We start from the raw sequence: 8598 nt of genomic DNA on the forward strand, positions 1-8598 counted from the left end.
AGATCTTTGGATAAATTGCTTTATCACTTTTATTGAAAGAGAGGGGTGAAGGTGCCTTCAAATTGCTAGTATGACCTCTAGACACACTGGATTATAAGCCATGGCAATGAACTCCCTCATAGCGTAAAAGAAAGCAAATATCAAATGTCTATCTATGCTCATATGCTTTTTTACCACGTGCTGAAGTTAATGATATGAGTTAGTGCACAACTGCACATAACAAAAAAAGTAATTGAATAGTCTTATCATTTCCCTCCAATCTTTATCCTGGAATAACATTAAGTTTGTTCTAATGATCATTGAGGTCTGGCCATTTTCAGTCAGGTTTTGCACTTTGTATGTTCTCACACCCTATCTGACTAGTAGTATATATCAGTTGATGCTAGAGTTAATCTTGTGCAATCGAGATGCACATTGATAGAGGTTGGGGACCTTCAGTAATCTAAATGAATTTTGTATTATCTTCTGTGAGTGAGTCTTTCTCAGTCCCTCTTCTGACCTGCATCTGTTTCTTGTTGATTTGAAGTTGGAGATGGGAAATAAGATGAACGAACAACTCTTCGTTCCAAGTGGAGTCCTCAATACCTGGAAAGTCCTATATTCAGAACATGGGCCAGCACTTGAGGGTACTTCCCTTTCAAGCTAATCAAGAATTCGGCTTTATCATTATTCCCTTGCCCTTTATTTCTTATGCTCCTGGTGTGTCCTATGTTGCAGAGTTTTGGGAGATGTGTGAATCAATTGAAGGGCACTCAGTATGGAAATGTGAAGGAAATGATGACTTTGGTAATTGCCATGCCCATGAGGTGGTGAACACGACCTGTGGCCTGATGATGCACATGTACCCTTGTCGCAGTTATTCTTCTGGCCGAATGATTGTCATGGGTCGCAGAACAGGGCCGTACAAAGTCAAGGGGGTCTGGGTGTTTCCAGGGGTTGAAGTCCCACGCTTCTTGACGAAAATCCATGGCATGGAGTTATATGGTTGGACCAAGGTGGACATTTCCATCGAGAGACAGAAGGCAATGGTCAATGACATCCTGAGTGTAACAGTTGTTGATCAAAAATCCGAGGATAGTGGCCAGGAGGAGGTGGTTTCAGCAATTTGCTTTTGAGCCCTTGAGAAGTGAAATGTAAATACGTATGCTGCAATCCTTCAGTAAGTCTTTGGCGTATGGCTGAGGTTGACCTGAACATCTCCAGTGTCTTGTGTGCCGAATGCCATCTGGGAACGAATGTCTGAGCTGGGTACATCTGAGTGCCCCCCTTTCAGGTCAAGATGTTTCTTGATGAAAAATCTTCTTCCTACAACCTGAATGTCTAATTTGCAGCCAGGACCTTATCTCAGTACTCAGTTTCCATGGGTTTTTGACCTGATGAATGTTCAATTTTGCTGCCCCCTAACTGAATGTTCAGTTTTGCTAATGTATTATAATCATCAAGGCATTCTGTAGTGTAATTTATGCAAGTATGATGCTGTCAAATCATCACGCAAGAGTCCGATGTGAATTGTTTATCTTGTCCGAATGGTATGAATGGTTGTAGAAATGTTGTTAAGCTGATCTCTTTTCATGTAGTATCTCCTACGACGGAAGTACTAATGTGAGCGCGAGCACTAGTGATCTCGTTATCTGGGCCATGGATTGGTGTCATGATCTGTAAGGATGGCCATGGGTAGAGTATGGGCAGGGTAGAAATACCCATACCCATATAGTCGGTGGGTATAAAATTTTACCCATACCCGTATCCATGGGTATGAAACTTTACCCATACCCATACCCGACGGGTACCCGTACCCATTGGGTACCCAGCGGGTAGAACAAATAGCACATGAGTTGTTCGCATTTTTACGCTCATTGATAGCACATTTGACAAAAAAACAATTATCTCAACTCAATAACTGGGAGATGAGTACAACATACTCATAAGTCAATATGAGTAGACAAGCCACATGACAAATTAATTATTAATTGACGACAACTTAACATTAGTTTACAAGCGGGTAGGGTATGGATATACCCGCGGGTACAAGGTTATACCCGTACCCTACCCATGACTTAACGGGTAGGGTATGGGTATTACCCATGGGTATAAAATTGTGCCCATACCCTGCCCATGCGGGTACGGTACCCGCGGGTACCCGTACCCGTGGGTAAAATTGCCATCTTGATCTGTGCGTCTGTACAGGTGCATCTTTTGTTCTGCAATTCTTTATTTAGGCTATGGCCAGCTGGCGGCGTCATAACTCCGTCGGGTAGCTTTCCCACAGATTTGGACTAATGGAACCGGCTCTGCACATTTATTAGAGGTAAATACGCTAGAGGTCTTAGAACTTGCACGTGATGGTCAGTTTGGTGCATAAACTTGTAAAATACATTATTCTAATCATCAAACTTGCGTGAACATGCAAATACGGTCACATTTCACATACAGACGTATCCGCTGCATGCATGGCACACCAGCGAGGCAAGGGCCGGCTGTCAGTGGCTGATAGCAGTGCATGTGATTTCTAAGACCCTTGGATATTTTTTTACTGGTCGTTGCTGGGTTCCACTCGTCACTGTACAATGTAAATAAAAATAAGCAAGAAAAATAGGACGGGTGAGAGTTAGCCTGATGACCTGATGCACTAGCGCGGGTGTCCTAACCACCACACCTAAACAATGCTTCATGCCCCCTAAAAAAACAATGCTTCATTCCTAATAGTGAACTACTAAGATATATATCAGGATAAATATACATATTAAAGATGCACCCTTTTTAGCAACCAAAGATGCATTTTATAATTCTCAAAGAAAAAGATGGTTTTTATAAACGAATAGAAGAAGAGCCAGGGTAACCACCAGACAAGACGACGTTGATGCCTTAAATGAGATAAATTTACTTTTTAAACAAGGTTGAGCGAATTTTTTCAATCCATTCAAAAATAAATTGTTGATTTGTCCGGAAAATTGCATACGCTCATTCTGACCAATATTTTCATTTATCCATATTTTCAAATTTTCAAATTTTGAATTCATACAAAACTTCGTTGATTTGTCCGAAAGAATTTACGCACGTTCATTCTACACTGTATTTTCTTTTATCTAGATTTCTAAATTCAAAATTACTCAATTCAAACAAAATTAAGTTGATTTTTTGAAAATTTATGTACATTCATTATGCACTATATTTCCTTTTATTTGGATTCTTAAATTTAAAATTATTCAAATTCAGACAAAAAATCATTGATTGTTCCAAAAGGATTTATGTACATTCATCTGCACTATATTTCCTTTTATGTAGATTTTATAATTTATAATTATTCGAATTCAAACAATTTTTTTTTCTGATTTGTCTGAAAGAATTTATGAAACTTTGACCATTTCAAGGGTGAGTGGATTTTTTTGGATGGTACATATTTCTTTTTAAACTACATGAACATTTGTATCGATTGTGTAATTTTTCTTATGTGACAAACATTTTTATGAAATGTGTGAAAAATTAGAATGCAACATACGTGTTTCTAATTACGTGAAAATATTTTTATAATGTTTATACAATTTTTAAAATTTCACGTACATTGATTTTATTTTTATTTTTTTTGCGTGAAAAAAATAAAAAATAAAATGGCAATATAAAGAATGTTTATCCGTACCGCGGAGCTGCCTTTTTTGGTTATATATTTCATCTTTAGTTATTTGGTCCTTGTTGAAGGATATTAAATATGGTCGTGCGAATTCAATATGAATCATCATTGGTCTGATGGCAGTGCGTGCGAGGCTACTAGCAAGCTGGTCCTGGGTTAGAAACACACTCGTCCCATTTGTTTTTCATTTATTTGACGGGCTTCTTACATAATACAAAAAGTTGAGGGCTTTTATGCAAATCTATCATGCACATAGGGGCACAGTGGCTCACAGCGGGCCCTGGCCACGCTGGCGTGCCGCTAAGACAGCGGATACACATGCGTACGTGAAATATGACTGTATTTGTACGCTCACGCAAGTTTGATGACTAAAATCACGTATTTTACAAGTTTGTGCACCAAACTAACCGTCGCCGTGCAAGTTCTATGACTCCCGATGTATTTACCTCAATTTATTACAACCGACCGTTGGACCTACCAATCTTCCTGAGCACAACACCTCCCCCTTCTTATTCTGCTGGGTTCGACCAGCTCGCCCGGAGAATAGTGTTTTGTAACACCAGCAAGCAAGTTTTATAAGGCTAAAACTGCCCCCTGGCCATGATGATTGGCTAGTTATTTTTAGGCAGGCTATCAACACATGTTTTATGATCATATATAATAGGACGAACTGATCCAAATTTTACAGGTACAACACATTTTCGAACTTGCATAACAAAGTGGTGCATTTGACAAACTACAGGATGCCCATCAAGTATTTTTCAGTCTCAGCTCTTCCGCCTTCTGGCATTGTTCCGGCGGTGTTCTTCGGTGCCACAATTCTTGCATCTTGATGGCTTCCTAGGCTGCCTCGGAACATCGTCACGATCAGGGCAAGTTGTCCGTTTGTGTCCCTGCCGACGGCATATGCTACAGAACCTTGTTCACTTGCCCAGACCTTCATATGGCGCCTTCTCACTTGCCCCATATCCTTCCACTTAGCTTGGTGCCAATAACCCTACAAGCATGTTTGCCGACTCATTTGCTGAATTGTTGTCATCATCGTTCGCATCACCATGTGAGGCAGCTACTGCAGCGAGGACCGTGCCTCTAGACTGAACCTGGGTCGGGACATCTCCATTATCAGCAAGTCTCTGTCTTCAAGTCCTAGCCCATCCCTTACCTCTGTAAATGGCTTCATTTCAGCAGCACATTTCTTGAACAAAGATATCAGATGGTCGTATGCTTCCACACTACAGTCACCCATGCGAACAAGCTCCATAGCATGCATATACATATTGAAGTGCCTGTAGCTAAATGGGTTTTGCTGTGCATGGTCCTTCTGGTACTAGGTGAGGCGGTAGTATATCCCTTGCATTCTTTGTCCATCTTTTAAGTATGTGTTTCTTCAGGATTTCTGTAACGCGTATAAAGTCCAGCACCTGCATCAAAACATTCAGCTCTCTTCAAAAAACCATCCAACTGTGATATCCAACATTTACGAAGATCCTCTTCTTGAATTGATTAACAGACTAAGATTACCTTCAACACATGGCTACATAGCAGGCCCATGTGCGCAAATTGACCACATTCACATTCAAATTCATCATCGCCATCCAGGACTGTAACTCTATATGAAATTCGACACCACTTCTCTCTATGCTCTGCCTCTGTATGTATTGCAACATATGTTTTACCTTTTTCAATTTCCTCAACCTGGTATGCACCACACTCATATAGGATATGCTCGAATTGCTCAAACAAAGCTCTGGTATATATCTTGCCGGCATGCCTCTCTACCGCCATGTTTGCCTGGAGAAGTGGCCTCCCCTGTAAAACAAGCATTTTTTTACATCCGTCAGAGATGCAGTCGACAATACATAAAAAAGAGTGATCACCTGGTAATAACAAACTTACAATTCAGGTTCTTTTCTCCTCATAATTTTCCTGCGACTCCCTGTCAAACAGCAACATCATGTACTTCCTGATAGACTTATGCATGGGGCAGCCTGGAGCCCTGGAGGCACATAATTCTTCAACATGTGGTTAGCGCTTTCACTCCGCTGTGTACTTGTCATCTTGGCAAAGAACACACCAGTGAAGTAAGGCTTCGCCCACTTGTGCGGTGTCTCAAACAATTGTGTCATGTAGGTGTGGTTCTTCAGGTTGTACTTCTCCACCATAAATTTCCAAGCTTCCTCAAACTCATCTACAGTCAGCATATGATTAACCACCTTGTGAAACTCAGCATGGAAGTCGCTCTTTTTTTTTTAGTACAATGGGCCTAAAGCCTCTTTTGCCTTTTTCAGCACATGCCATTTGCACCAACGATGCGTTGTGTCCAACATTACATTTTTTATAGCTATTTCCATTGCTCGATTTTGGTCTGCAAAATATCCATAGCAAAGTTATTGGCCACAACACCAACAAACAAAAACAAATCTAATTGCCAAATCATCAAATTTTTAATCATTCATATTTTTCGTTACCTGTCAGTATTGTCTGTGGTGCAGCCCCACCCATCATCCTAATAAACTCTGCAAAAACCCAATCAAACGTCTCTACCTTCTCATCACGAACCAACACACCTGCTATGCTAGTATAATGCTCTGAAAATGATTGTTCATCCCCACAAAAAGACCGAACGGCATGTCATAGAGATTGGTCCTGTAGGTCGTAGCAAACTTCACAACATCCCCGAAGAAAGTGTACTGCAACCTGCTGTTGCCAGTAGCCCACATTAGAGTTCTCATCCAACATTCTTTGTCAGCCTGAACTCGATAAGTGAACTGCGGGTCTTTCGAACATAGCTCCTGGAATACTTCCATGGTTTTTCTCACATCACCCTCTGCTTGTTCACAGCTGATCTTACCACACAGATTTCGCAACACTGTTATCCATTCTACCAAAAAAAGTGCCAATGATGTTGTACACCTTTGCAAAGTTCACATTGTTCTCGCTCAGCTGCTTCACGATGTCCTTGCTGTACTCATCTATATGCTTGTGTGATAGCCAGTGTACAGCCTGTCCATATGTAAGGGACCCTGCATGGTTGTGCTCGTCCCGGTGCTCAGCTATGTACGAGCCATTATCCTTCGACCGCAATAACCTTATCAGTGGAGGGCATTCACAACGGCAGGAACGAGTATTTTCAGCTATTGGTTTACCCTGTAAATAATAGCATCAACCTATCTCAGTTAGTTGCAACACATTTCCGAGTATGTCATAAATCAGAATAAGGATAGTTAATCAGAAACCGCCGTACCTCACAGCCACACGATATCTCTTGCGTGCATTTTGTCTGATTTACATTTAGCCTCCTTTTCCGTATCTGATGCCGAATCCGTTCTCCCACGAGTACAAATTGTAAAAATCGTACGCCTCTCCAAGCTTGTCAAAGCTCGTACCTATTTTTGGCAAACTGCCTGATTGTTTTCTCTAGGACTGATATCCTATCAGGGCATGGTGCTCTGCCCAGAGCAGCAGCTCCAACCCTCACCCTGCAAAACAAATGACATTTGGCACCGGTACAGAGGCACATTTTATTTTAAACCATACAGAATAAACACTTATGTGATAACACACTGAATCTGTTCATTTGTTCTGCTCAAACAACTTTTTGCCTGTCTTTTTACTGCATTTTTGTTTATGACATGGCCATACCAAAAATCGCATGACAACTACCGTGAGCACTTAAATATACTTAGTCTGTTTACTCATCATAGTTTATTTAACCACGGAACCATATGAATTAACCATCAAATTTTTCTCCACAGGCATGGAATGTTTGGAACAGGAACCAACAAGCAGCACGCATACAGGACCCCAAGTCTACACTGTGTCTATGCTTCAGACCCCAAGTCTACACTGTGTCTATGCTTCAGACATATTCATGCTGAATATTACTACCAGTGCTATGTAATTTCTCCTCACACAACACCGCCCTCCCCAAAAAAGGTAATTTGTTAACTATCTGACCTAACCAAAACTAAAAGTAGTTCAGATCATCTGTATGTACCTTTTAGTCCAGCCAGGAGTTTTCGGGTATATTTGCTCTATGGAGTTGCTCAAGCCTAGCCTTGTCTGCAGTTCCTGCCGCTTGAGCAGATTCAGCAGCACACATCTGGACATCTGCACCCAACGCCGCCGTGGTGGGAAGCTCAACAGCCGGCAGCGGCGTCACAGGGTAATGAAGAGGACTCATGTGGCCGTTGTTTTTGTTGACCTCCTCTAGCAGAGTTCTGCTGCACCAACAATGTGGGGGGAGAGCTCTTCCTCTTAGATCCACCGACAAACACCGAACTACAAGGCAGCGGGGAAGCAGCGAGAGCTACCAGATCCGTACCTGCTTAAGGGCTGCATCAAGAACTCGGCCGGATTTGTCTGTCGCTCTCGCTCCATCACAAGATCTAACTGCACCGCTTCGCCGGTCTGATGACTCCAAGATCCAGGGACGAGAAGTGGAAGATAGCCGCCCTCTCCAGACCACCTACGCATTTACTGTGGAGCTTCACGTCGTCACAGGAAAGCAAGAATTCCGATCCACGGATCAGGACGCCGGCGAGATGTCGAGCCACGGCTCTGCCTCGCGCCGTCCTCCTCGTGCAAACGTCCGTCCAAATAATGGCCCACCAGGCAGGCATATAATACAATTCTTCTGTCCGGGGTTGACCAGCGCTGTGCCAACGCTATCTGCACCACGCTCTGCACCATGTCAGTCCCAGTGGCTATCTGCACCACGCTCCCCTCACTCGTTTTAAACCTCCAGCTTGCTTGTTTCTGCTGCCCAACCATTCTTGTTCGTGCTCACTCTTCATTCCTCAGAGTCTGGCCGGAGTTCACAAGCATGTGTTCATAAATGTCCCAGCGCAGCGCCACACCACACCACCTCCATCAGTGTGAAAGCCACGAGCGAGGCCGGTGCTTATGGCTGGCTGCATGTCATGGTGTAAGTTCATCATCGATTTTTCAATCCATCCCGTGCACTCATC

General features: G+C 42.5%; 1 long non-coding RNA gene and 1 pseudogene across 4 annotated transcripts; one reads left to right on the forward strand and one right to left on the reverse strand.

Annotated features, from left to right (window-relative positions):
• The window catches only part of LOC123055655 (uncharacterized), a 9315-nt pseudogene extending 7758 nt beyond the window's left edge, over window positions 1-1557 (forward strand).
• A 2699-nt stretch (window positions 1558-4256) lies between these two features.
• Window positions 4257-8228, reverse strand: LOC123051608 (uncharacterized). 4 transcript variants are annotated; one of them, XR_006424219.1, is made up of 7 exons: window positions 7953-8227; window positions 7626-7851; window positions 6873-7107; window positions 6097-6775; window positions 5525-5993; window positions 5150-5437; window positions 4257-5049 (listed from the first exon to the last, which is right to left on the reverse strand). It is a non-coding gene; the product is annotated as an uncharacterized lncRNA (long non-coding RNA). The 4 variants fall into 4 exon arrangements; XR_006424220.1 differs by having other exon boundaries at window positions 6873-7848; window positions 7953-8228; XR_006424218.1 differs by having other exon boundaries at window positions 6873-7851; window positions 7953-8228.
• Between the last annotated feature and the right edge of the window lie 370 nt (window positions 8229-8598).

This window comes from Triticum aestivum, chromosome 2D (genome assembly GCF_018294505.1).
Source record: "Triticum aestivum cultivar Chinese Spring chromosome 2D, IWGSC CS RefSeq v2.1, whole genome shotgun sequence".
Lineage (NCBI taxonomy): Eukaryota > Viridiplantae > Streptophyta > Magnoliopsida > Poales > Poaceae > Triticum > Triticum aestivum.